The following is a 27,936-nucleotide window of genomic DNA, read 5'->3' on the forward strand; positions in this document are numbered from 1 at the left end:
CTGGTCTTACTGTTTTGTTTTTTAAGTACTCTGAGAATTATGTGCATAGAATGCAAATGCAGAACTGAGATCTAAATGAAATTTCTGCGAGTACCTGAAAGAAAGTTTTATTCTGTGTAATAATATTTTTGCTGAATGCAAAAATTTGTGTTGCAGCAAGGTAACTGATCCTTTCTAACACTGCCAACAGCCATTCATAATCCACTGTGGTCATCCCATAGATCTCCTTTTGAAGATCTCCTTTTGAGTGTCAGTGATGTGTGGCATATCCACATTTCTGTATCATGAAACATTTTAATAATTGCTTATGATACAGATAATGCACCTAATTAGAACAGTAAAAAGAACTCTTTCAAGGTATTGAGTTTAGGTCTGTGAGGAAAGTAGAAGCTTTCATTAAAGAATGACCATTTTATTTATTTTCTTTTGCTATCTGCTCAACAAGAAAAATACCAGCTAGTTTCAGAAGGGCCTGTAACAACCATAGCATTGAGCTGCCCTTGGTCACAAGGAATGAGACGGGTGTTCTGCAAAACACCTGTGAGAACATCTAAGAAATACGATCTCCAATAGGTGCAGAGGAATTCAGAGGAATGTACCAGCTGGTATTAATTTAAGTGCGTCTTAAGTTTTCCTGATCTTACACTACCCAGGAAAGTGTAGCAGTTGCAGCAGCTCTGCCAGAACTGTTGTGGTTACATGTTCTGCTCTTCCCTTTCTCAGCTACAGGCACAAATGATTGCCGCTGCAAAAAATGAAAGAAAAAAAAAACAGTGTTGGGATTATCTTTTGGCAACAAGAATGATTTATGCCACTTGCAGGGGAACTGTTAGGTCGTGGTTTGAACTGGTGATTGAGCACCTGGTGAAGGGGTGTAGCTGGCTGAGGGAGCACAGGCAAATTGTTTGCACCTGTGTTCCACAGGTGATCAGAAGGGGTGGATCCAGTGTGGAACCACCCTCATATAAGGGCTAGCCACTGAAGTGAGAGCACCTCATGGACCTAGGCTGTTTGCTGAGAAGTGCTGCGTAGCTGGAGAGCCCCTTTGCCAGTTGGGTGAGTTCAACTCTTCTTTTTATGTAAAACTATTAGCCTATTTGTGAATGCTTTGCCTGGTGTTGCTAAGAATCTGTCAGAAATAATTTTGTTACTTTGTCCAGAATGCTAATCAAATGGTATTTCTTGCTTATTGTGTATAGAAGGAGTATGTGCTGTTACTGCTTTTCTGATGTAGTTATTAATGTATGTATTCAAAGTATGGTGGAAATTAATATGTTGTGGAACACTGAATCTTTTGAGTGTGCTGGGAGTTTTCAGAAAGAGCAAGCAGAGAATGAAGTGGAGGGCTTCTTTACTATTTCTTTTTTAAACCATGAGAAATAATAGGAGAAAATGTTCAGAGTGGTAGTGTGACAAACTTCTGAAAGGAGAAAGTGCAAAATACTGAAAGCAAAGGAAGCAAAAGAAAGGAAAACCAATAGATAATGAAAAAAAATGAATGCAAATAGATAAAGAACTTGATGTTGACTTTGATTTGCTTGATGTTTTAAACACTGAAGTTGGAAGACTTAATTTAAAAAGCAGTTGTAGCTTTTGTGATTTATATATGAGCTCTGTAGATTTAAAACTGCATGTAGGTTGTCTTTTAACAATAAACTGATCTGTGATGGGACAGCTGCAGGTAATGAGAAACATCCCATAGGAGAGTTAATTCTTCATAATCTGCTATTCTATTGCATTGATTTTATTCTGAAAGATGCAATGTCCATTCTCAAGAAGGTAACAGAGTAGGAAGATACATTTTATCTTTAACCATTAAAGTGTACTAATTAGGCCTCTGTCCTCTTTTCCACGTGTAATGCCTTACCCCCAAGGGGGAATAATACCAAAAGAAACTAAGAGGAGATGGCATATGAAGATAATATGGTATTGTTGATTTGGGGTACAAATATTCTGTTGCTCAGTGGTAGCATTGTGAAAGGATGGCTGTGGCACTGTCAGTTTGGAGTGGCTTCAGTTTGTGGCTGGATCCCGTCTAGTGTAAACTTCAAAATCCAGCAAAGGGGTTGGATTGGATGTGTGCTTCTGTGACTTTGCCTTCAATGTTACACTGTGAAAGCTATGTTGCTGCAATTACAAGCCAGCTGCTTGCACCTGCTGGCATTAAGACACTGTTGGCATGTGATTACTACATGGGTAATTTCTGCAGAAAATGGTGTTTTGAGTATCAGTGTGATATACAAAGGAGAGAAGGTTACAGTTGGGTATAATGCAGTGCAAACATTATGTCCTGGGTAAAGGGTAACTCCTAACTGGGGTGGAGCCAGAAGTGTGGTCTCATGCCTTCCTCCTTAGAGGAACTACAGGTATTAGGAAAAATGATCTGTAGTGTGTTCTATTACACCTTTCAGAGAAAGTTGTTTTTGTACTGAAAGTATCACATTTTTTATTTGTTCTCTGCATGCTCATGTGAGTTTCACTTCTCTGAGCCTGTGCTGTTTTCCACAGGTTAATGTGATCAGCACTCTGTAATGCATCCTATTTTTTTTCCATGCCTTGATAGGAAATCAAAGTAAGTGTTTTAGGAGAATGAAGAAGAAACTGCCTTTCCTGGGTTTATGCTCAAGTTCTTAGAGGGAGGAAATTGGGTTTATCCTGAGGGGAAGGTCACCCTAGATGAGTACTTAAATGGTGCTGTAATTACTTCTCAGCTATAGAGAGGAACAGGATCTCTGTTCTCTTCTTGATCCAGGGAGGTAAATTTGTTGGCTGATCCCTTTAAAATATTTCAAAAAGTAAAATTATACTCTGAGTTATATAGCTCATCTTGTCTCTTCTGGTGCATCTTATTAAAATCAATGTTGCTGACAGCTGGTTGTTCTCTTAGACGTGTCACTAATGCTGTTTTGTGTTATGATGCGTACAGAAGATGTATTCCTTAGCAACTGATTCACTTCATGGGAAGGAGCTTGAAAACATTACGTAGGACATTGAGCCAAAAACACTTCTGATGCATTTCAGATAGCAGTTCAATGAGGTGCTGGAGATGGGAGCTCTTGTCAGAGGACACAAGAAAAAAAAATGCACCCTTAAAGCAGCTCAGTTTTCCACTTACCGATCAGAGCATGCAGCACAAAACTGAGAGTACTGTAGGCATGAAAGAAAAGTAACTATTCAGAATTTCTATTTAAACTTCTACTCCCCTGCATATTCAGCCTTATTCTATGGACTAGCACAAGAGATACTGAACATAGAAAGTCACGCAGAATACAAATTACTATTCCTTGTTTACTTTTTATTATAAGCTCCTTCTGAACAATTAAACTAAAGTTGGTAGTTATATTGTGGAAGACTCCTGTGTTCTTTTTGGGTTGTAGATTGAAAATGTTGGTTTTTTTTCTGCAAAGATTTTGAAAATACATCTGGCATTTCTATAAAATGAAATCAATTTAAATTGAAAGTTCAAGAGTTGGAGGAGAAATTACTCAAGATTTGTGTCAAAATTACATTTAAAAAAAAAAATCTTTGAAAATCGTGAATGCGAGGGATGTTACTGTAGTTTATTTGGCTGCCTTATTTTGGAAGACATTTGAGATTTTCCTCAATAAAACCAATTCAACTTCATATACTACTTAGCACAAAGAATCCCATTCTAAGAACACATGTAAATATTAGTTACACTATTCACACAAAACATAACTGTGTTCTAAAGGGAAAAAAAAAAGACTTTGCTTGAACAACTGAAACTTCTGCTCTACCTGGAGCTGACCACCCTCTCACTGGGAATGCTCTCAGCTGCATTCCCTGGCATCAGTTCTGTGAGCTTGTGCTAATAAAGATGGACTAAAGGTGAAGTAAGCATACTGTTGTTAAGGATTCTTTTCCCCTTAATATAGTATAATAGGTATATTCCCGTTATACAAAATTAATATCCTGTAGTAATTGATCTTAATTTGCTTTTATTTACCTGAGAGGGTAATTAGAATCTCTTTTTGTTGTTTTTGTTTACTTCAAACTCCAACAGTGTTGCATTTCTGATATCTAATTATCAAGTAACAAAATTCTTAATTCTCTTTGTAAGAACTTTGTTTTGTCTAAGGTGGTAATGGAAGGTTAAAATGAAACTAGACTAACTGTGGGTGGGAACTGGCAGTGATGAGATTTATTGTGGCTGCTTGTTACATTTGGAAAGATTACTGTGGTGGAATGGCAAAAGAGACAAACAGGAAAACAATGTTCATCTGTATCCAAAGATCTAGGCTCATGGGGGAAAAACTCCACAAAGGAAGGATCTCCAGAAAAATATCCTTCCCCAGTGGCAGTCAGCTCTAAAATGGGGTCTAGCGGTTGCCTTCACCTGTGCTCCCAGGGCTTACCCAATCCTTTCCTCAGGTGATCAATCAGTAGTTCAGGCAGTGACTCAACAGTTCCTGTACACTGCTTAAGTCTCTCTTTCTTGTCTGTTCTACCTTTATCTCTAAGAGGTAATTTCCTTCCTTTTTTTTTTTTTTTGTCTCTTTGGCTCTCCTAATTGTGAAAGACAGGAGACTTGATGTCTTTGTCGTCTCTCATCTCTCCTTCAATACTGTTTTGTTTGTTTTGGGAATCAACATAGTGAAAAAAATGGGTGTGTGGAGATGGAAGATCAGATGAAGCTGTGGTTTCCTTGTTATGAAGGTGGGGTGATGACTGGCTTATGCAGCTGGGGGATGAGGTGGAAAAGACTTTGTGTTTACGAGTTGGTGTTTATGTGACCTTATTAATGTAAATGAAGCTATCCCTATTGACCAGAATCAATCCACCAGGTCGTGAATTCATGTTCACACAGTAGGGATTCCGGGTAGCTCTGTTTGAAAATGGGAGGCCATGAAAAGTAAAAAAGCAGTTGCCTGAAACTGACTTAGACTTTCAAGATTTAGTTGACTCAGTTGCTTGAGCTTAAACAGCTATCCCACTAACATCATTTTTTGAACAGGCTGCCCAGGGAGGCGGTGGAGTCACCCTCCCTGGAGGTGTTCAAGGAAAGTGTAGATATGGCATGGGTTGGTGGTTGGACTAAATGGTCTCAGTGGTCTTTCCAACCTTAGTGATGCTACAAATTCTTCAGATATCTATAGCTGGTATGACTGTGTTCCTGAAGCATTTTACAAAGTCATAATTACTACCTAAAATGTTAGGAATATAGAACTGGTAGCAGCAGCTCTAGACTCTGAGAAAATAATCAGAGAAAAGCATTTCTAACCAAAGCGTTTTTATTTTTTAGTTTTGGGATAGCTAGGGGAGAAGGATAGGTGGAGGAATTATTGCCAAGGGAACGCTTTTAGTATTATTATTTTTTATTGCTTTCTAGATTCAAAAACTGCATACATGTGAAAACAGAATGTAATATCAGATAACAAAAGTAAGTTTTATGAAGTACTTGTGATTGAGCATTTAGTCTTAATTTCCCCCATCCTATCCAATTAATCTTCATTATAAATCTAAGTACTAATATCTTGACTGACTGATTAAATGAATGACTTAAAGATGGCTCTGGCTGTTTTTATAGCCTTTCTGATGCTTTATGATAAAATGATAATTTATTGTGCAGTAGGATTTTGATATTTATTTACTGAAGTTACTTCAATGTTCTTTTACTGTATTTATTTTAGTCTTGTTGCTTGTAGGTATCTTGTTGCATAAGTCCATGCAATTAATTACATGAAGAATTTTATCTGCATAATCTAAAGTACGGATCAGAAACTGGGTTTCTATTGAATAACTTAGTGAGGTAATTGGCCTGGACTGAGTAGGAAGTGCTGCAAATACTGCTTTTGAAAGGTGTTCAAGTGCTTGTTGCCAATAAATATTTTCAAAGGGAACTTTCTGCTCTTAAGCTGAAAGTGTTGGGAGAGTTTGTTCTGTATGACTTTTAGCATATGTCACCAAAAGAGTTTGTTCACTGCAGGCAGGAATTCACATAAATAAGTCTATTGAATATTTTACACCTTTCATGGTTGTGGTATTTCACTACTGGGGTTAGATCTAAGAAGTGCATTGCTTTTGATAGAAGTCCACAAAGGCAGATGGGATAATGGTTCTGAGCAGCTTCAAGTAAAACAGCTCTGTCCCTTGGAAAAGGGGCATAGTAGTCAATGGCTCTGACATCGAGAACTGCCTCCTTTTCTGTCAAAATATAAATATTTATATCTCAGATCTAGAAACTAATTTGGACCTACAACACTATGAGAAGTCCATAATCGTTGCATATTGACAGAATAGCTGTATGACAGGGTAATGTCATTTTTGCATGAAAGAAAAGGATGTTTTTTATACTTGAAAAGCCTAAAATCAGAAGTCTGTGCTGCTTCAAGAACTTGGTGCCACTTAGAACTGAAAATAACATCTTTACAAACATTTTCTATATCTTAGATTTTAGTATTTTCTCCATCAAGTTTATTTTTCATGAATTTCCTCCTATGTAAATAAACAACCTCATCCTATTTACCATTTAGAAATGTGTAACTAATGAGTAAAAAAAACTTAACAAAACAGAAACACTGGCAAAGCAACTCTACCATTCTTTTTCATGTGTATATTCTTCCTGTTTCTCCTGTTTTCTGGCTATGGGCTCCTTCATGCATACATCAGTTTTTAAATTACATTTTACCAAGACGTGGTGTTATACAGTTGCTTCATAAAATCTGCAGGGGCTTGGGTATTTTAAAAATGAGTCATCCCAACATTCTTGAAAATATTCTTGTGTTTAATACTTAAAAGTAGTTTTGGTGCAGTTCAGTTTTGAAACCACATTACATCATGACTGTAATAATTTAAATGTTGCCTTATTTGAATAATTTATCTTCTAAAGCATCTCCTTAATCTGGAAACTGACCTAAAGATGGTTTGATTCAGCAATCCAGTTTACGGAATTACCAGCAGATGTCAGGGATTCTTTATAAAACAACCGAGCTTGAAAAATGGCATATTCACAGAAGGATATAGCAAGCTTTCATTTTCAGTTTAGGCTCATTATATTAGCATGCAGCTTCTTACTTGTTAGCTGTGAGAGAGTTTAATAATGACAGTCAAAGTGATCTGTTTGATTTGTTATTAATAGACTCTCTACAGTTAAAGCCCATGCCTGGGGTTTAGGGAAGGAAAAACAAAAACAAAACACTGGGATATAATATCCCTATAATTGCTGTCTTTTCTAACAATTGTTCACAGAGAGGGGCACTGGTTCCGTTACCTTGTGAACACCTTGAAATCTAACTAATTGTGAAAAAAGCCAGAGTTGTCATACTGTACAGTAACCCTTTACCTATCCCTCTCTATTAAGAATATAGCTCCTCTTCAGTCATGCAGACAGAAGCAATTAGCGTCATCTTAACTGTGATTCTGTGAGGTATAGTTTTAAGGTTGATGGGACCTCTGGAAACCACCTTGTCCCATTCCCCATTTTCCTGCAGAGCCTACCGAGGAGCAGACTCCATGGACTCTCTGGGCAGCCTGTGCCCCATCATGTGTGCAGCTCAGAAATGCTGCCTCAGTTGCACTGGGCCTGGTGGCAGGATGGGGCTGGCTTCTGCCCGTGAGCAAGGCTGTGACTCAGCAGCAGTGCTGATCCACATCCTCTCAGGTCTTATGTCTATTATTTTAAGAGTATCTTGTATTGATCGCAGTCATGGCATGTGAAGAAATGCATCAGATTGTTCCCTTTTAAATGGAATATGTGTAGAAATGCCTGCAGCTGTATGGAGTGCTATCAGCATGATCTGCAGCCATGCAAGTAGTCTGAATAGTGAATATACCAGCTCCTGCTTCCCACTGACATAAAGGTATTGCTCATTATTAATACTGCAGCACACCAATGGGACTACAGAAGAACTAACCACAAAAACACAATCACACAATGGAAAATGGATCAACTAATAAAATTTCCTATGTTACTAAGTTACATTAGTGATTCAAATAATCTTTTATTAATGCCCTCTACTAATATACTGAGCAAAATTTGTTTTAAAAAGTAATTGAGAATTTGTTCTCAGCGGAAAACACCCTTGCAGAGCATCGCTAGATGGCACTCTTACATAGAGCTCCAGGAACTTAGTGTTAAATCTAGTTTTTAACTTCTGGAGAAATTGGCTTTTTAGGACAGTTTTCGCAGATAGAAGTGGAGCAAACAAGAGGAGAGTTAATCTTATCTCAGTGTTCCCTAAAAACTGTGCATTTAAGATCCTGAAAATGGACAAGTGTTAGTGATGCTTGTGGTCAGTTGCGTTTGAGGACTGTCAGTGTGAAATGGAAATTACACTAGGTGTCTAGGAAGAGCTGACATTATAGTGTTCCTTCTCAAAAAGGCAAATTGAAAGATATTGGCAACCGCTGCTGCTAGTAGCTGAGAACGCTCAGTCCAGCACTTGTGACATGTTAAAGCATGTAAGGCCATTTTGTTACTGTTGTTCGTTTGTTTGTTGAGGTTTTCTTATCAAACTTCCAGACTAACTTTTAAGAGGATCACTGAAACAGTAAGAAAGCAGCACTTGGCAGAGCTCTATGTGAGGATATAACGCAAGTGTCACGTTCAGAAATTCCACTAGCATCAAAGAGAGCTCCACAGACAAAGCACGTGAAGGGTATGCAAGGCAAAGACTGTATGTAACGAATTATAGAGAGGAAACTGAGCTCTGCAGTCTCCTTCATTTAACCCAATGTTACACTCTGTTGCACGACAGATGGGGTCGAGTGACCTGAAACACACGTACAAACCAGGTATCCAGGAGTTAAGATTTCATGGTACGTAAGGATGTGGGTTTTTTTTTCCTGTTGTGCTGAAATACAGACACACAATGGGGAAATGAAGCCTTGATGGTGCATTCACTTTGTGTAAATGCCATATTCTTTTTAAGATAAAATCATATTCTTTTTCCTTTTTATTGTAACGGGTCATAAAACAGTGTTGCACAAGATGGGTGCATTTTATCTGCTGCTATGAGGTCAATTCTCAGTGTTCAAATAAGCTTGTATCAAACAAGGAAACAAAGTTCTTAATTCCTGCTTACAATCCAAAACATTAGCAACTAACATTAAATGTATGCTTTGTTGACAGGACGTTTGAAAACCTACTGCAATAGTTTTCTCAGTCTTTATTATCAATAGATTTGTTTCCATTACTATTGCTCATTCATGAGAACAAGGGAAATGATGCAGGATGAGCTGGTGAGAAAATTTAGAGGAAACAATAGTAATGACTCACAACTGCAGACTGTGCTTTAGAAATTCCCACCTTTCAAAGAAGGTCTGCTAAGGAAAGCTCAAAGCAATGTTCCAGTGAAGTCAAAATGATATTGAAGAAATGCTATGGCATGCAAAGCATTGTTTTCAAAGAGGCAAACCAATCTGCTTGCCTCTTTTCTTTTGAACTTTTTTTAGGTTGACAGAATGCTAAAAATTGTTTGCCTGCTACATTGTCTTCAGAGACAATCTTTCTTTGAAGACTTACAGGAGCTGAGTTCTACAAATAGCAGGCTGCTTTTTCTGAGGTTAAATTTCTCCACTCTTTGCGGTTGTCTTTTGAAGTGTATAGCAGAATATGCTTAATACTTCAAAGGCTTAGATCTTCAAGTTGTCGCCTTCAGCACAACATTACAAAAAGTAAGGCTAAAATATTATGAACACAGTGCAGTAAAGAATAATATGCATCTCAATATGATTAGCAATAGATGGTGATGGATTTCTGCGTGTAAAGTGCATGACAACTAGAACATTTGTGACAAAGGAGAGGTATTCATGCACCATCCTCTTTTTTTTTTTTTTAATTATTATTTTTTTCTGACTCCTTCTCCCTACGTTCTTCTGTAAAAAGTCTTTTTCCTAGCTAGTCTGCACAGTTCTTCTAGAGATTCCCAAACACTCCTCACTGTGGCTACGCTTGGGAATAAACTAAGTTGCACATTTTATTACTCTAGTGACAAATGTACTCACATGAATAATTGTTCTTTTTTGTTGAAAAATGAGATGGTGTCATATCTTGGGGAAATCAAGTTCACTGCAGCAAGATTTTTATCTGCTGTTGGTATGTGCCTCTGCATATGGCTCCTGTTACATGACTGCTTGGAGGATGTATTTTCTCATGAGTGCTTCTAGCTGTCATGTTAAAGGAGACATTTGTTTATCTGTGAGTTGAAGTTAGAATTGCAGAAGTTGTATTTTTAGTGGTGACTTAGTGTGTATATAGCACAGAGAACACTAATAGGTTAAAGTTATCTGTTAATTCTCTAAACAGAAAACATACCATGTTGCACACAGTCATTTTCTTGTTAATTTATCAGTGCTCCTTAACCGTGTCTGGCAAACTCTTGAAACTGCCATCTGGATGAATTACTTCTAAAATGTATGTGTACCTTTTATTTTTACAATAAAAGCCATAATTGCCTTTTCTTTTATATAGGCATATTAATGTTATGTTACCAAGTTACCAGATATTTCCATTTCTTGTCTATTTAAAATCATTAAATATGCTGTGACATGAATGGCAATAAAAATACAGCTTCAGATCATATACTTTTTTTAATAAATAAACTCTATGTGAACTTTCAAATGGATACTTATAATTGTGTCAAAGTGCTTCATCATTCTTAGTTAAGCTGCTGGACACTAGAGGAATGGTGTAGTAAACACAAAGCACTCCTCATATGCTAATTTTAAGGAAATGTTTTTGGAAAGAAAATGTCTTAAAATGCATCCTTGATAGGACTATTCAGATTCTAATGCATTAAAGCACTGCAATGTTAAATACAGAAATTGTAGTGACTTTTAAATGAGACTTTGTGTCATTTAAAGGCATGAAAGTACAAGTGATGTGTGATCATGGAAGGAAAGAAGGATTTATTATTTTTTTCTGAATGCAGAATTAAGAAAAAAAACAATTACCAAAATGAAAGCAGTTAACTTTGTTAGCTTCTACCCATTCCTGGTGTGCTGCCCTCTAAAAAATAAAAATTAAAATTAAAAACAAACAAACAAACAAAAAAAAAACCTTTGAAATGACCACATAGACACTTGATTCAAAGTGAGAGATCTCCAAAAACAAAAGTAATGGTAAGAGGACCAAGTGTCACCTAGGTTTCGCTTTTTCAGGACTAAGTATCACACAATTTTTGCATTTAAAGAAGAGGTACCTTCATTTCTATCTCCATTTGCCACACGTGGTATTGTGCAGCGTCTTGTGATTCCATCACACTCTTTTAACTGATCATTTCTTTACTGCTAACTACTTTAAGTAAATAAGTTGATGTTTGGTTTCTGCTTGGTCACAATTTGCTGCTGAGAGATATCTTTCCCAAATGTGTTGTTTTATGCCATCTTTAGTGATGCTGCTTTTTAATAACCTTAATAAAAGTTATCTCTAAAGAAGTAGAGGTTGTACTAAGGTTTCAGTTCCTACATATTAGCACAGAATGTAAACTCTGTTAGAGCAGCTCAGTTAGTTTCTCTTCCTAGCTCCTCACATACCGCGACTGTCTTTAACAAGATCAAACACGCAGTTGATCTGCAGCCTGTGCTGTGCTTCTGGATGAAATTTGATGGCATCAAAGGTTATCTACCAGGCAATATACTACTAGAGTCTAAATCACTTAGGCTGAAATTCTGTTATGTATTAGGTGTCCAACTCCTAGCAAAATGATTTCTTGTCTGTAGCAAGTAGTAGAGTGTGGTGGGGAGGTACATTACAGGTGTGAAGGCTGATGTTGTCACAAGATAAAAACTTACTGCAGTAAATCTCCACATTACTGATAAATTATTTTGTTCTAAAGTACCTATCCTGGACCTAACACATGGATTTCTGCACTGCATTATATTCTGTGATGCATATGTTATCCTGTTCCCTTGTGAGTGTGAATTTCCCTTTGTCTGTGAATCTGTGCAGGTGTACTAGCTGGAAGCAGTAAGAAACTGGTCTATAATTTCTTCTAAGAAACGGAGTGGGATAGAAACCCTTAGAAGGGAGCACATAAACATAGAATCTGGTATTCTGTTTCTGAAACTACTGAAGTCTCTTTGTGACTTCAGACTAGTAATTTATCCACTATCTTTATTTACACATTTGTGAAAGAAGGATGATAATTATTTACCGCATTTGAAGTTATGATGGTTCATTAGCTTGTTTCCCAAGAGCTTCTTGACAGCTGAGGCTGACCAGCACACATAGACAGAAATGTCCCATGGCTGGGGCCAGCAGCTCAGTTATGCTGATCCTTACCCAGCCAGCTGTGTCCCCTTCTGCAAGAAGGTTAAAGCTGGCTTTGAGCTGGATGCCATTTATTTCTCTTTTTTTTCTTTTCCCCCCATGGATGTGGTAGATTTTTATATGTCTTCCTAAGAATCTGCTCTGTTATGTCCTCTGTGAGTGTTCCCCAAAAACCTGACTGAATTGAACTGAACAGATTGCCATAGAAAAACGGTCATGTGTAAACGACTTTTAAAGCCACTAAAAAACTGGGGTTTTCAAGAGGCTTATGATTCAAGTTTTGTACTGGACACATGACAGTTTAATCTGCTTGCAGGGAGGGGCTAGTTACCAGTGATAGTAGAAGGAAGGTAAACAGGAATATCACTGGAGTAGTAAAGTTAACAATGTAAATAATAGCATCGTTCTCTGTTATGAGTGAATGGAAAATCAGAAAAAGGTCTAGGTGGGGCATACTTCATTGCCTAGGTAAATGAAAATGTAAGATGCTATCCCAGCAAACTGGGAGACGGTTTGACTACCTGCTTGGAAATGCCATTTTCCAGGTAAGATATGCAAGTTCTACTGATGATGGAATCATCTATCACGTCTATGTACCACAAAAACCTACTCCTGACCTGCCAGCTTGACATATTCAAATTTACCTTTGCTTATCAAATGAGGAAATAGATTATATCTTAAAATATGCAAACTTAAAACAAAAAAAATATGAAATACATCTTTATATATTTTTAATACTTGCTATTTGTTTGTTTTCTTTTTCTCCTTTTACAAATGGACTTCAGTGTATAAAAAAGACTTTTTTTTTTTTTTAATTATTTTGTCCTATTAAAAAAAAAAAAAAAAAAAAAAAAAAAACAACCATTCCAGGAAACTTTTTATTTTTTTCCCCCACAAATTTGCTTTTCTTTTGACAGTCAATTTTGAAAATTTGCCTCAAGGAATTAAACAAATCTGTATATGGAAAAATACAAGCCACAATAAACAATAATTGATGATCTCTAAAAGTCATAAGATAAAGTGAAAATGCAGTATTGATTAAATTGTAGTATCCAAGTCAAGCTGATTTGAGATGAATATTAAAAAAAGAACAAAAAAAAAAAAAAAGAAAAAAAAAAGAAATTGCTACTCTTTGCTGATGTAATACACTAGATGTTTGCTCGTCCCACACTTCAGATTATCTAAAGAAATAGTTGTGGTTTACAAATAATTTGCTGAAACGTTAGTATAAAAAAAGCAGTGATTGATTTTTGTATTTTCTCTGGTTCCATAAATGTTGTCCTTAGATTCTTTCAGATATGGGGAACTGGTGAGATAGTACCGCAAATTCTCATAGCCATTAGTGCTTCAATTATTTTTTATACATTGGTTAAAACAAATATTTTTCTTCTATTCTTTAAGCAAATTGACTTAGGTAAACTGACATTAGACTCTATTCTTCTCTGCTCTTCTATGCATTTGGGTTTTAAGGTCTTAGTATTATTTCAAAAATAGGCAAACAGAATTGGGCCTTTGGATCAACTCTGTCATTCTTGACCTTGATCTGAAGTATTCTCAATGTATTTGAATACTCTTGACAGCTGTAATAGGACAAGAAAGACAAGTAAAAAAATATTTAAACCATATTTTATGTCACGAGGTTTCTACTGGCAGTCTTTTTGTATATTTTGAGCAACTTCTACAGGACAAATTTTTGACTGCCACTTCTGAATTTGCAGTGCATGAAAGTTTAGTAACAGTATGCATAATTGAAATAATAAAAAAAAATTCAGGTTGAAAAGTAATTGGTAGCAGTTTGGTTCATGAATTATGAATTTGGTTCAACGGTTGTTCATGAATATTTTTCTTCTAAGAGCAAATTTTGACTTTCTCATGCCTTTGTATGCAAGTTGTACTTTTAGGATTTTCATAGACATATTTTAGAGTTATTCTCTACACCTAATACTATGACTTTTAGAAGTCATTCTCTCACTCCTTACTATTTTTTAGAACACTGAATCCTTTGTTTACAGAGATTAATTCTCTGTAATTTCAGAGCCTGATGCTTTAGAGGTCTCAGCTGGAAGCTGTTTCCAGAATTACTTGCAGAACAAGGACTATGCTCATGAAAAACTATTTGCTTGAGTTCAAGGGGTGATAAGTAGTTGAAAAAAAGATTTGTACGTACTGTCGCTAAACAAAAAAATACACCAAACTTGGGATAAACTTTGAGATTAAAATAACCAAGAGGGCTTTTTTGTGCACGAGCTCACTCATTTCTTTTGTTCTTGTTTCTTTTCAACCATGGAAGATTAAGGTACTTATCTATGTGGACTCTTGGTCTCACCTAATACTCCTATGTTTTGCTTGTTACATTACAGAACATGACTTTGTTATCACGTTTCACTTACGTTTACTTGTGTAATTAAGAATTCAACCACAGAATCACAAAGTCATTACAGTTGGAGAAAAACCCCTAAGATCATCAATCCAACTGCCAAACCATCCCCACCATGCTTGCTAACCTCGTCCTTCAGTGCCACATCTCCACAATTCTTGAACACTTCCAGGAACAGTGACTCCACCACTCCCCGGGCAGCCCATTCCAGTGCCTCACAGCTCTTTATGAGAAGAAATCTGTCCTAATATCAAACCTGGATCTCCCCTAGTGACACTTGAAGCCATTCCCTCGTGTCCTATACTGTTACGTGAGAGCAGAGGTTAACCACAATCTCCTTTCAGGCAGTTGTAGAGAGCCATAAGGTTTCTCCCCTGAGCCTTCTCTTCTCTAGACTAAACAATGACTTAATGAAACCAGAAACATCCATAAAACTATTGCAAAATCTGTAGATACAAGCCTTGCAAGTGAGTGCATATTCTACTACTTTATATCTAAAATTTATGCACTTCTCATAGGTGTAGAGGTGTGTATACATATGCATATATAACTTTCTGAAAATATTTCATATGGATTTCAATTGCTTTATGAAATCTTCGGTGCGATTACATTAAAAATTTGATAACTATTCTTTTGACTTAAATATCTCTTCCAGTTCTTCCAAGTGAAGGCATTCATTAAAGATATGTGCTGCTAAATATGTTTTACAGTATCAATTAGGCATAAATACTCTCCTGTTGCAAGTCAAGCATTTGCACATGAAGTGCTTTTTAGGTGTTACTGCTGTTGGGATTTGTCTCACGTGGTTTTGCAGTTAAATATTTTCAAATTTTTCTCATTTTTTTATTATTTCTAATTCAATCTCATTCTGTTGAGGCGGAAACTAGATATAAAATCAACTGTATTTAAGTGTTAAGTGTGTAGAAAAAGAAAAGCATTCTTGCTTATTAGTTTTTTTGTCATCAAGCGAATAAATATAACTTAGATTCCCTTCAGATTTTATTCCTGAAAAGATCCTTATTAGGTTATGATTTGCCTGGAGTATGCTGTAGTAATGCAAAGTACCAAATTTAGGAGGGGAGAATGCAAATATGCTATTGAAAGATCTCCTTTTCTTAATCCACAAAATATACGTCTAAGGAAAGACTTCTCTGGCTGAAATGCTTTTTGATATTGGGGCTGGTATTGGAAAGACTTATAGATGGACTATAGCAATTTTGGAAATTTTGGAAGCCAATTCTCAGCTATGAAATTTCAGAATTTCTGGATGAATACATACTTTGTAAGGGGCGACCAAAAACACTCTTGTGTACAGCTGTGTGAATTGCTGAATACAGTCTCAGACCAGTTTGGAAACCATTACTAAATATAGTATCCATTGTTTCTCCTTGCATAGGAGGATGTGAAATAGGCAGAGAAAAACTGAAATCTGTAAAATTTATCTACCTGTAAAATGGTTCAGTGACATTTCCTTCCTCTAAAAAGAAAAAAAAAAAAAAAAAAAAAAAAAAAAAAAAAAACTTTGAGATCTTGTTGAAAAGTATTGTATAAGAATAAAATAGTAGTGTTACAAGTTACTAAAACCTTAACCAGAATAATAAGTTGCTTAACTTTTATTGGCTTTCTCATTGCAGTAGATAAACAAGACATAACAAAAAATCTGATGTTTTTTGTTTTACAAGTAACTGCTCAGACTGTTCCCTTTGTAATGAAATAAGTACAAGACCATGGGTTAACTATAATATTCTACCAAAATTCATCATTTAAATGCCATCATTTAAAGGGCTATTATAGATATGATCTTCTACTAGTCAAGTTTGTTTCTGTCCAGAACATGTGATAATTCAATAGCTGTAATGCTGAAACACAATATTTTCTGAAGAGAAGGTTTTGTGACAGATGCTGTTTTGTTCTCTTAAGGGTGAATAGAAATAAAGCAGATAACTTGCTAAGGATTTACTTATTTAGGAAACCAATCTTTGTACAATTAAATCAAGACATAAATATGTTTGCATAATTGCTTTAACCTATGTTAATTGGGACTAACATTCTGAGTGTAAACCTGAATCTAGTGTACTAATAGCATAAGTACTTTTGGATGGTCCTAATTAGGAGGATTAAGTGATGTAATGCAGCTATCACAAGACATTTTCAAGATACACTGATTAAGGCCAGAAATGCACTAATTTTGTTTTAAAAACAGTCTATGTGCTTATGAGAGGGGTAGAAAATGTGTTTTTGTGATTTCTTTTTTAAGCTTTCCATAAACTGAAGATTTCTACAAATATCTGGCCTCATTAAATAATTAAAAATAAAAAAAAGGAAGGAGTTCCTTGGCAGGAACAAGCTGGACAAGATGACCTCAAGAGGGTCCTAAGTGATCTTGTGATTCTGTGATTTCTGTGTCTTAGGAATTTGATGGGATAATGTGAGGGCTGCTCCAAAATCAACGCCTCCTATTTTATGGTGCTTGTTTACCGTATGTGAGATGCAGATGTTGCTGGTACAGCAATAGAGGTTGAGCCTTCCTGCCAATATTCCATTATGTGTTGTTGCCGTGTGAAGGCTGGCAGTGGAGGGGCAGTCTGACACAATGGTATCTGACATGGATGCACATATGAATAAAAAGCGTGTCACTGAATTCCTCCATGCAGAAAAAAAATGTCACCCGCTGACATTCATTAATACGTGCTGAATGTTTCTAGGGACCGAACAGCGGATATGAGCACAGTGAGGTAGTGGGAGGTGCATTTCAGCAGTGGTGACAGTGGTCCAAACTTCCTACCTAAGAAGCACCATCTTCTTTAGGTTGGGTGATTCATGATGTCCCATGTCTGGGCTGGGACATCTCACCCCCTAGCCAGGGAGCAGGGTGACAAGGGATAGCCCTGGGTATTGGTTACCTTACTGGGAACAGACACCTGTCAGCCTGCAGGTAAGGGTGAGGATCAGGTCCTGTGAGGAGAGCCAGTGTCAGACATTGCCTCACAATTGTGGCACTGGGACATGAGGTCAGGGCCAGAAGCTGGCGTGGTTTGCTGACAGCAGACGTTTGGGCAGCCCCTGGCCCAGAGTGGCTGACAAGGGCTAGGAGATAACTAGCTGCAGCTTTCCCTTAGCTGTGTTTGGCTGTGCACTCTGTGTTGGCTGTGTTGGCAGCCAGGGTGAGGTGTACAGGGCCTTTGTGATGGCTTTGCCCAGTTTGCCCATTTCCTGGTATGTTCAAGGTAGCCCACAGCCCTGGTTGCACTCCTTGTCTGTATCTATGTACTACTGGCTTATTTTCAGAGGTGATACTTCTCAAATGTCTCTTTATACAGTCTGGTCTTTACTCTGCAGGGTATTGCTGAGTTGTAAGTACAGTAGCTGTCTATGCTGAAGATGCTATTTAACATGATACTGTGAGCTAATAAACAAGAACAAGTTCAGCTGATGTCAAAATTCGAAGTCTTCACCTTAAAAAAAAGAAAAATTTGTAGTTCGGACTTTCCTGTATTTGAGCTGGTTTTGTTGAAATTGATGTAGATCTAAAGGTGAAATCTGTTTATGCTAAAATTACAGAAATTGTAATTATATATGCCATACCTTCTATCTCTGACTGGCTGAGATATCTTTAAGTTGGACTGTAGTACTCTAAGACTTTAATGTGTTGCTATAGTGAGTACAGACTCCCCATCCCTTATGGTGGGGTCAGGATTTGTGACCGAATTGAGAAATGTGTATTTATTCCAGGAGATTTGGCTTCCTGCTGTGAATTTTAACTTCCCATTAAGTTTAACTTCATACAGCTTTGAGTCCACACAGGGTGGAAGAGAGAGTTTTGGTCTGTAGAACCATCCAACCTACTGCTGACACTTGTGTTAATAGTCTCTGTGATACAAGTAACAAGTGCATCATTCATGATTGAAGACGTGAGACTGGGAAGTTATTTCCTAGGAAACTTCCAGAAAAGACAGTGACAAAAAGTTCCTGTCCCTCTTGTTATCTTCAGTGTCTAATTGCTTTGGTTTTGTAACTTGTTATCTGTGTAATTTTCCATTGTATTCTAGGTGTAATTTGATGTGCTTGTGCCAGGTGAATTTTGTCCATGCACGTGTTCAACAGTGAATTATAGTCTTGAAGTTAAAAATAAGATATGCAAGTTGCTTTTTTTTTTTGCTGAGGCAGGCAACAGTATTTCTCACTTAAACTGAAGATCATTTTTTTTCTGTTTATACTGATCATTACACCTGAGAAAGGCTAATGCTGCCATAAAGGTTGTGAGCTGTTTTGGGCAAGCATAGGAAAATATGACTGCACAGCTGTATTTCTGGACTGTGTTTTGTCAAGCATGCTAGTAACAATAAATGTGCATAAAAACTACAGCATCTAAGCTGGATTTTACATTTTACTTGAATTTGTAGGGTTGAATATTAAGTTCTTTGCTACATTCATTGTAAACTATACATGTGATATTAAAAACTTTAAAAAATATATTAGAAATTTTTAAGATTAGTAAAATGGATTTTCAGCAACTTTGTGTTGCAAGTTAATGTAAAAAATATTACTAATCTAAAAAATAAACAACAGTGGAGTACAACTTGCCTAACTAAAACTGCTAAAATACCATTTTTACTATGGTTTGCAGTGTTGAACTTTTAACATGTTTTGTTTTGTTTCTATCTGTGAACTACATATATGATATGGAAAACATTGGTGTTTTTTTTTTGTTGTTGTTTTGTTTTATTAAGATCATAAACATCTTTAAGATACTTTTCAGAATGCTTGTGCCAGTTCAGTTTAATTCTATTGCCTTTTAAATCTGCAATGAAAGAATATAATTTTCTCATATAACAGATTTGGGATCTTTCTCTTATAATATCTATATAGTCTGTTCATAATATAGAAAGGTAAATGCTTTCTCATGCTCGCTTTAACACTTTTAATATAGCTAAGGTGCAGCCTTCAGTGATTAGCATGGTGTTTCTTGTTTCCTAGAGACCAAGTGCTAAGTCTATTAAACATTTCCTGCTATTCTTTTGAATTGTAAATACTATTCTTCTAAATTGAAAGGCCAGCGTGGGGAGATACTCATGCAATTTCCCATCTATTGAAGATGTAGACTTGAGAATGGAGAAACAATAAAATGCAGTTTTTCATAGAAATATTCACAGGGAGCAAATATTTGGAATGCCATCACCGATAATTTTTCCTTTTCCTATTATTTATTTGAAGAAAATATCAGCATGTTATTAAAGCAAATGGTCGAATGCTGACCTCAGCTATCCTGGAGGAAAGTCTGTAGCAATTCTTTTTAACGTCAGTGAAATTATTCAGTGACATAAGTGAGATCAGAATTTGGCCTCCTGCTTTATCTTTTCAGAAAGTCCTTCGGTATACAAATGCAGATGTTGTAATTCTCAACTTAAGCGATGTGGCTAGCATTTGGAATAACAGCCAGTGAGAACACAGAGAGCTTACTGCCCAACAAACACTGTTGGTAAGAATTAATGTTTGTAGCCACATACTGTTAATCCGAGGTCAGGAAAGAATGAAGGGAAAGGAGGAGGAGAAAGTCGATTGAGGCAGGGGGAGAAAATAAGAAAGTCCATAGAGCGAGAGAGAAGGGAGAATGAAACTGCAGAACTGCAGAACAGCTACTGAATGTTAGCTGTGGGTCTCAGGCTGAGAGGAGGAGGACCACCCATGGGGAGGACAAGCGATCCTAACCTTTGCTTGGAATTCTGCCTTCTTCCAAACTCAGGGTCCCACAGAACAGCTGCAGCAAGAAGTGTTAACTAGCCTTCAGTGCAGGTATAAACTTCGCCTTGTCCAGACTTAAAATGCATCCTGTCAGCTGTATTTATATTTGTTGATCTCGTTCACGTAATGTTTATTAGGTACAGATTCACATGACATTTATTGGGCACAGTTAATCTGTACCGATGTAAGAGAACTCAGACCTGCATATCCCTGCTGGATTACTTTTTTTCAAGGATTGTGCTAACAAGGAATGGCGTTGCATTACAGCTTATATTCATAAACATGTATTGGGGATCTACAACGTATTTTCTGAATTGACCTGCTTATTAAATACTGAATCCAAGTATTTTCTGAATTGACCTTCTTCTTAAGCACTGAATCCAAGATACTTGGACACTAGTGTTTTTGGTTAGGATTTGTATCAGTTTTCATTTGATGTTCTTTCGGAACGTCAAACTTCTTTCTTAAGCAGAGTTTTGAGCCCTTTAGATCATTTTACTCGTGTGGGTGCAGAGACAGTGGAACTAAAACAACATTAAGTGGTTTGCCAGGAAACCATTAGACAGTGTACAGGATTTAGCTACAAACTGGGGGGGTCATGAATATAGTATGAGGGAAGAGGGAGCAGGACTATAGCATGTTTCCCTCTGATAGTTCCTTGATTATAATCATAACTAAACAGCTCATTTTAATGTGGATCTTTTTCTGCTGTTTCAAGGCATGTTACAAATGTCCTAATTTTTTCCTTTTCTGTCTGTCTGAAACAAAATAATTTGAGGTGGCAGCTGCATTCTCATCCAGAAGTCCTCCACATCAATTACCAAAAAAAAAAAAAAAAATTGTAATGAAAGAATAAAGAGAGCATTTTGTTTTCTCACGGACAAGATTTCAGTTTATTTAGCACCTTTAGCTTCCAGGCACTCCTTAAGAAAGCTTTGGGAAATGCTTTTGCTGCAAGAGAGAAAGCTTGCAGGTGCAGCTGTGTTTTCTTTTCAAAGTTTTGATGGTGAAAGCAACTCCTTTCTTTCTCCTACTCACAATGGATATGCTTTGTTCTTAAAAATAAATGTTGTCCAGTTTACAGGATAAGAATGTTGGTTTTTTTTGTTTCTTTTTTGTCCTTGAGACTAGCTGTGAGGCCTGGTTTGATGATGCCAATGGTTCTGCCTCCATCTGCACTTTCATTTCCAAAAGTGGTGGAACAGAATCTTCTTGTACTTCTCTCTGTTGGGGAGAGAGAGGGATTGAAAAAGAGAAGGCTTTCAAGAAGGTTCCCATTTTCACTGATAGGAGTGCTTTGCTGTCTGACTAATAAAAGCCCTCTATACAAGCCTGTAGGCTTCAGCTCAGGTTGTCTTATTCGCTTGTGTAATAAGGCATATTTTAAATGCAAAACGTAGTATTTTATTGTTGCAGTTTTCTGTACATTCAATATCCTTAAAAGCTGCATGTGTCTGAACCCTTAGCACAGCTGGCCTTGATGAGTAAGAGTTGGAGGCACTGGTAAAACCAGTGTCATACTTTCAGTGTGTATCAGTGTGTATTTATGTACATAGTTTGAAAGATGATGATATATCTGCAGCTGCTACACTTTCTTTTTTAATGATTAAAATCCACATAGGCTGAAGGATAGGCTGGCAAAGTTCACTCAAGAAAAGACAGATATGACATCAGGAAGCCACTACATCACTATTTGGTTGGATGCTGGGAGAGCACTTAAGGAAAGTATTGTTATACCCTTGTATTGTATTATTATACACTTACTCTTTCCAGTCATGTTAGCCAATCTTTGAGAAAGAGGATACTTGTCCTGATGATCCTTTACTCTGAGCCTGCACCCTTTTGTCTCCAGAACCAAAATAGAAGCATCATGTACGTCAACAAGAAACCATTCTGATTGTATAACCAATGGAGAAACCTGTTAAGTCGAATGGCTAATTTTTTTTTCATTTTATTATAATACATTTTGTTTTTCAAGTCTACAGACTGACGTTGTTTTAGGAAGTCTAATAGAAAATATTATGAGTCTGGGAACTGCAAGGGAACACTTTTACTATGGCATGTTTTAAAAAGTGGATGAATAAACATTGTTACAGGCGCTGTGTTCTTGTAAACGTTTGGGGTAGTGTGTGAAGTGGAAAGCATAGTACAGTCTCAAATTGGTGCTTACAGCAAATCTAACCCTAATAAATCAGAGCTGGGAATGATGCATAGTTCCAGACTAGAATAGTTGGACATATGCTATTATAGCATATGTCTCAGCTTATTTAAGTAAAGAATCTTTTTCCTAACTAAACCCTTTCTTATTCAGGAGGATGGAAACAGTGCTTTTGGGCCACTTAAACAGTGCTGCAAAGATAGATAGTTAAAAGCAAAATGTAAACCTTATTTCAATGGAAAAACAGAATAGTTTTTTTTTTTTCCCTCAGTCTAAAAAAATAACCTGACTGCGTTTTTTGATAGCAACCCCTTAAAAGCTTTTTTACCTCTTGGCACTGGTTGTATTGAGAACAACTGTGTTGCGTATTATTGTATTGCACTGGGATATCCTGGCATTAAGGAATACTTTCCTTTTCCCGTTGGTACCAGCAAAGCTGTACTGGGGGCAGAACTATTATTATATGAAAATTATAAGCTATTTTGTTCCATAGCTGTTATTGCTGTTTGCTAATAGCTTCTTTCTGAAAGTGGTTGCCTCTCTGGGAATCATTCACTAACCTGATATATTTCAAATGGATAATGCTGCTCAGACCAGATGTTTGTGATTTGTTGCTCCGTACTGATCCCGATGACTGCAGGAAGTTGTTATTTGTGTGACTTTGAATGAGGAGTTTGAATGGCACGGCACTGGGTATGGGTGTCTGACCTTTGAAAGTGGTGAAGTAGGCTGCAAACTATTGTGGAAGAGGGATAAAACAAGACCAACATGACTTGACTTGCTAGCAGTATCAAATAAAACTCAGTTATGTTACAGTAATTATATTCTAATATCCTTTCCAGAGATACTCAATAATAATATATATGTAATGTCTATGCTGAAGTTCCATAAACAATAGCTTATGCAGAACAGCACAAAATAATCAGTCTTTTCTTAGGAACAGCTAAGCTGCTTCTGATAAGAAGTTGAGTGATAAATAAAATCATAATATGAGAGTCATGGAAGAAAGCCAATGTAAAGGAATAGGAGGCTGAGAAGTTAATCTCCTCCTTTCCAGCAAGAAGAGAATAGAGAGGAATAAGAAGTTTGGCCACTGCTAGCAGAAGATGAATTAATGATTTTGCTGCCACAGGATAAGTTAGTTAAATGGGAAGGCTGCATAAAAAATGTGCTATAAGAACTGCTGGAACTTAGATTTTCCTATCTAAGTGTAATAAACAGTCCATTGAGAAAATAAAATGCTTAGTTTATATAGTATGCCTATCCTGTCCCTAGCATTATTGATTTCTGTTTGGATTTAGTTCCGTTGTTCATTTATTCGTTTATTTAATTATTAGTGTTAGCTTAAGTAAAAATGATGACATTGACTTCTATGCAAGTCTTCTGGGTTTGGGTCAGTGGTTTTCTATAGGATGAGCAACTTGTTAATGTACTTTGACTATATTTTTACAATACAAATACTCATTTAGGTATTATTCACAGGAGTATGTTGCAGTAAGTAATATGAATTTTTATCTTTTAAGCAAGCTGATGTTTCCAATGTTAAAAGGGAGCTAGGAGAGTTCTAATCCGCTAAATGAGTAACTGAAAAAATTACAGGAAATGCTTACATAGTGTAAAGTAATTATATTTTATTCAATTTTTATTATGATATTTGCATGAAAAACTGACGAAGGAAAAACTACCATTTTCATCCCCAAATTTGGAAACAAAAAAGGATGAAATGATGAAATTCTCATTTTGTTTCAGGTCATTGGCATTCTGCTGCTGACCTTAGTGGATTCTCAGTCCTATTTCCTGTGGGTTGCACTGTGTGATAGAAGGCAACCTGTAGCCATTTATCAGGAGGATTTTAAATCTTAATGTTTTTGATACCTATCTATTACGCGAATAGATTGTAGTTACTTAAGAACAAAGAAAGGATAAGGATAATTAAAGCCTTTGTGTTGAGCTGGGAAAAGAGGTCTGCTTGCACCTCTGGCTTGGAGTTCTAATAGTTACAGCCCTGTATTGATAGGAGACTGAAGGGAAATCTTTGTAAGCTTGTTCCAATGTGTGCTTCGGTAGTGAACTTTGCTGATCAGGGTGAAATGTTAAAGCAAATGTTGGATTGCCTGCAATCTTTCTTTCAAGATTATTTTTCTTCTCATGTCAACCAACTGGCCTCTGAAAGAGCTGGCATTTTTTTTTTTTTTTTTTTTTTTTGAGGCCTGTATTGTGTTGTACTGCTTTTCAGTTTTGTTGTTTTCTTTGACACCTTTAAGCATACCTGTTTTAACCTTCTCATGGAGGACGATAGCAGGTCTGCTTAGAGGATGAGCTCCAGCATCTACATATAACAGATTTAATTTTTTATAGACAATGAGTAATAGCTATTTGTAATGCAGAAGACATGAGTAGGCACAACCAATTCACTTTCAATAAGTCTTCTGTAATTGGGAGCTATATGGAAAAATTCATTTTTCATTTCCTTCAAGAAAATCTAGATTTCTCTTTTACTAATTGTGTTGCAGCTGTACTATTCTTGCTTTTGCAAAATCAAGCTGTTTGCTCCCAAAATGTTTTTAAGTCTAAGTGAATAGCAGTTTAGATCTTAACATAACATGATCTCAACATCAGAAGGACTGTGGTTGGCTTCAGCTGGTGCAGGGGTCTTTTTAGCTCTATGCTGTGTCTCTGCCACAGGTGTTTGTTGCTTTCATTCTATGTTTGGGAGCTGCTTTGGAGTGAAGGGGCACAAACAATAAATTGCCTCTGACATCTGCAGAATGCAGTAGCTGTAACTGATGGTAGAGGTCACTGGTGGGACAGGAGGTTTGTCCTTTGTCTCCCCTTTTCCTGCTGCCAGTCATTTACTTTTTATAGGCATTAACTATTAAAATAAAAATAATTGTACATTATAAGCACTTCCTTTGATGAAGTATACAAATGCCATTTAAAACAAAGTGAACTAATTCTATGACTGATTTAGACTTGTTTGCTTCTCAGATGTGGTTGCTGCTCTGATTTTTTATTTTCTCCTACTAACAAAACCCAAATGATAGTAGCTAGCTTGTAGAATAGTTTTGAGTTGAGCTCATAGAGCTTGTTAGAGCTTGAAGGGCTTGATTTCTTACCTGGCTATCAACAGAATCCTGGGTTGTAGGTATATCAATAGAGAGACACTTCTTGATGGATGTTGTGGCTTAACTTTGAGCATTATTGAGACAAATACTGTCAATTTATTTTATGAGTTCGGATTTTGTTATTTTTTCTTGCCATTAAAACACCTTTCACTCACACTTAGTATTTGTCCTAGTGTGATGAGATTGAGTTAATTTTCTTCTTAGCAGCCTGATGTTTTGTGTTTTAGGTTTTTGACCAGAAGAGTGTTGATAAAGCCATGTTTTATCTCTGGCTGAGCACTGTTAGTACAGCCTGAAGGCCTTCCATCCCAGGCATCCTGGAGTGGGCAAGGAGCTGGGAGGGGATACAGCTGGCCCCAGCTGACCAAAGGGATAGCCCATGTAGAGTCATGCCTGGCAATAAAAGTGGTGGGAGTGGGCTTTTCAGAGGTAGCTGTTGCTTGGAGGTTGGCTGGGCATCAGTCTGCTGGTAGGAGGTGGTGAGTTATTACCTCTGCATCATTTGTGTTTTGCTTTGGGGTTGTTTTTGTTGTTGTTGTTTTTTAATGTTTTTCTTAGACAGTTTAGTAATTGAAGTCATTGTATTGACCCATGAGTTAGTTTTACTTTCCTCCTGGGAGGGAACAAGCTGGGAGGGAGCTTACCTTCTGGCCAGGTCAGTCCTCTTCTAAGGCCGCTTTAATTTTGATACTGCAACTTAACACTTAGGTTTATAAGCTTGGTACAGATGGTGAGACAGCCCAAATATAGAAACTAATGCAAACCCCCCTTTTCTTGTGCCAAATCTGAAATCTGTTGATGTGGGAAGTTTCTTTAAATGCATAGACAGAAATAGTGTCAGCTATAAAACAATGAAACTTTTCAACAGACTGGGGACCTCTCCCAGAAAACCTCGATAGTTTTAGGGGGAAACTGTTGCTTGTGATCTGAAATATCTGTAGGATATGCTTTATTTCTTCATTAATGAATATGCATACATTCACCTACGTCAAGATTAATGCCACTAGTCAGTTGGTTTGGATTTAGTGTAAAACAAACGTGGGCACAGAAACTATTCAGAGAGCCTGTGCTTTCATACTGTATAAGTCAGCCAAATATTTTCAAACTTTAGATCAAAGTAGTCGTACATGAGAGGTGTTTGAAATACTAATCCAAATTAATTCTTGGTTTCTGATCTCTCTGCTTCAGAACTTGGAGGAAAACATAACTTAATAAGAAAAAAGAGCTGTTGTAGCGGTTCACAGAAGTAGGAACTTTGGGGAAACCTCCAGGGAACTCATGTTAGAGCAGAACCTTCTAAGCTGCAGCATGTGTATCCCTAGCTGAATGTAATCATCTTGAAGTGTAGGGCAAGGTACAGAGTTAAGGGTGTTTAACTTCTCATATTGGTAGTTGTTGCATGTAGCTCTTGCTGCTACTACTGGATGAGTTTTGCCAACTCTTGACTTGAAAAATAAAACTACAGCATCCCTTCGGCATAAGTTGCTGGACAAATTAAATGGCAGATTGGTCTGGGAGAATGAGAAGTTTTAATAATAAGTAAATCACAACAGTAGTCTCCAAACATAAAACTAGTGCATGTGGCTTGGGCCTACAGTTCCATAACTGTACAGAGGCTCTTATTAACAAGTAAGCTTGTAATAAGGAAAGAAGAAAAATATCTGTGTTAAAAAAAAAAAAAAAAAAAAGAGGGTGTAATTTATGGAATAATTTAGTCTGTAACAAATTTCCATTGGGCTTTACTCAGGCTTTTCAGATTCCTTAATTAGAAGTCCTTTGAGCAACGCTTCAGACAAACTCATCTGTAGATGATCTCAGTTCAACTGAGATCAGATACCTGAATTACCTAAAGAATAAGCTGTAAAATGCCTTTCATTTTCAGTGACTGCAAGGAGGATGTTTCCAGTTAATTCTCATTACCTTAAAATGTGTAGTGCTCTCTTCAAAGCCTAAAAAGCTACAGGATATCTATGTCAAATATATTGGCTTCTCTTCTTCTCTGACTTGATCTCAGGCTATGAAACAATTCCGTTTGTGTTAGACACAGGGCTCTGTAGTTTGAAAAAATGTTAAGCACAGGGTTACAAAGTTTTGAGTTTCACTGTCTTAGTAAACAAATAAATAGACTGCTTCTGTTCCTTTGCTTTCTGATGCTGATAGTTTTTATGCTAATCTGAGCAGTGTCAAGTTGTTCCAGGATGTGCTTTTGGTACTATTTCTTTCCAGCATTATTTTGGTCACTTGATTAAAAAAGAAAATACATATGTATTACAGGAAATAATTCATATAAATAAGAAAAAAA

The 27,936-nt window shown here is 36.7% G+C and overlaps 1 long non-coding RNA gene across 2 annotated transcripts in view; it reads left to right on the top strand.

The window, feature by feature from the left end:
- The first annotated feature begins 911 nt into the window (after positions 1 to 911).
- Positions 912 to 27,936, top strand: part of LOC116231076 (uncharacterized) — a 70,820-nt gene continuing 43,795 nt past the window's right edge. Inside the window, exon 1 of one of the 2 annotated variants that reach the window (XR_016465955.1) lies at positions 912 to 1,056. This is a non-coding gene — a long non-coding RNA (uncharacterized LOC116231076). The remainder of the gene's footprint in view (positions 1,057 to 27,936) is intronic. The other variant, XR_004167353.2, reaches the window with a different exon arrangement.

Source organism: Phasianus colchicus, chromosome 4 (assembly GCF_987193195.1).
Source record: "Phasianus colchicus chromosome 4, bPhaCol1.hap1.1, whole genome shotgun sequence".
NCBI lineage: Eukaryota > Metazoa > Chordata > Aves > Galliformes > Phasianidae > Phasianus > Phasianus colchicus.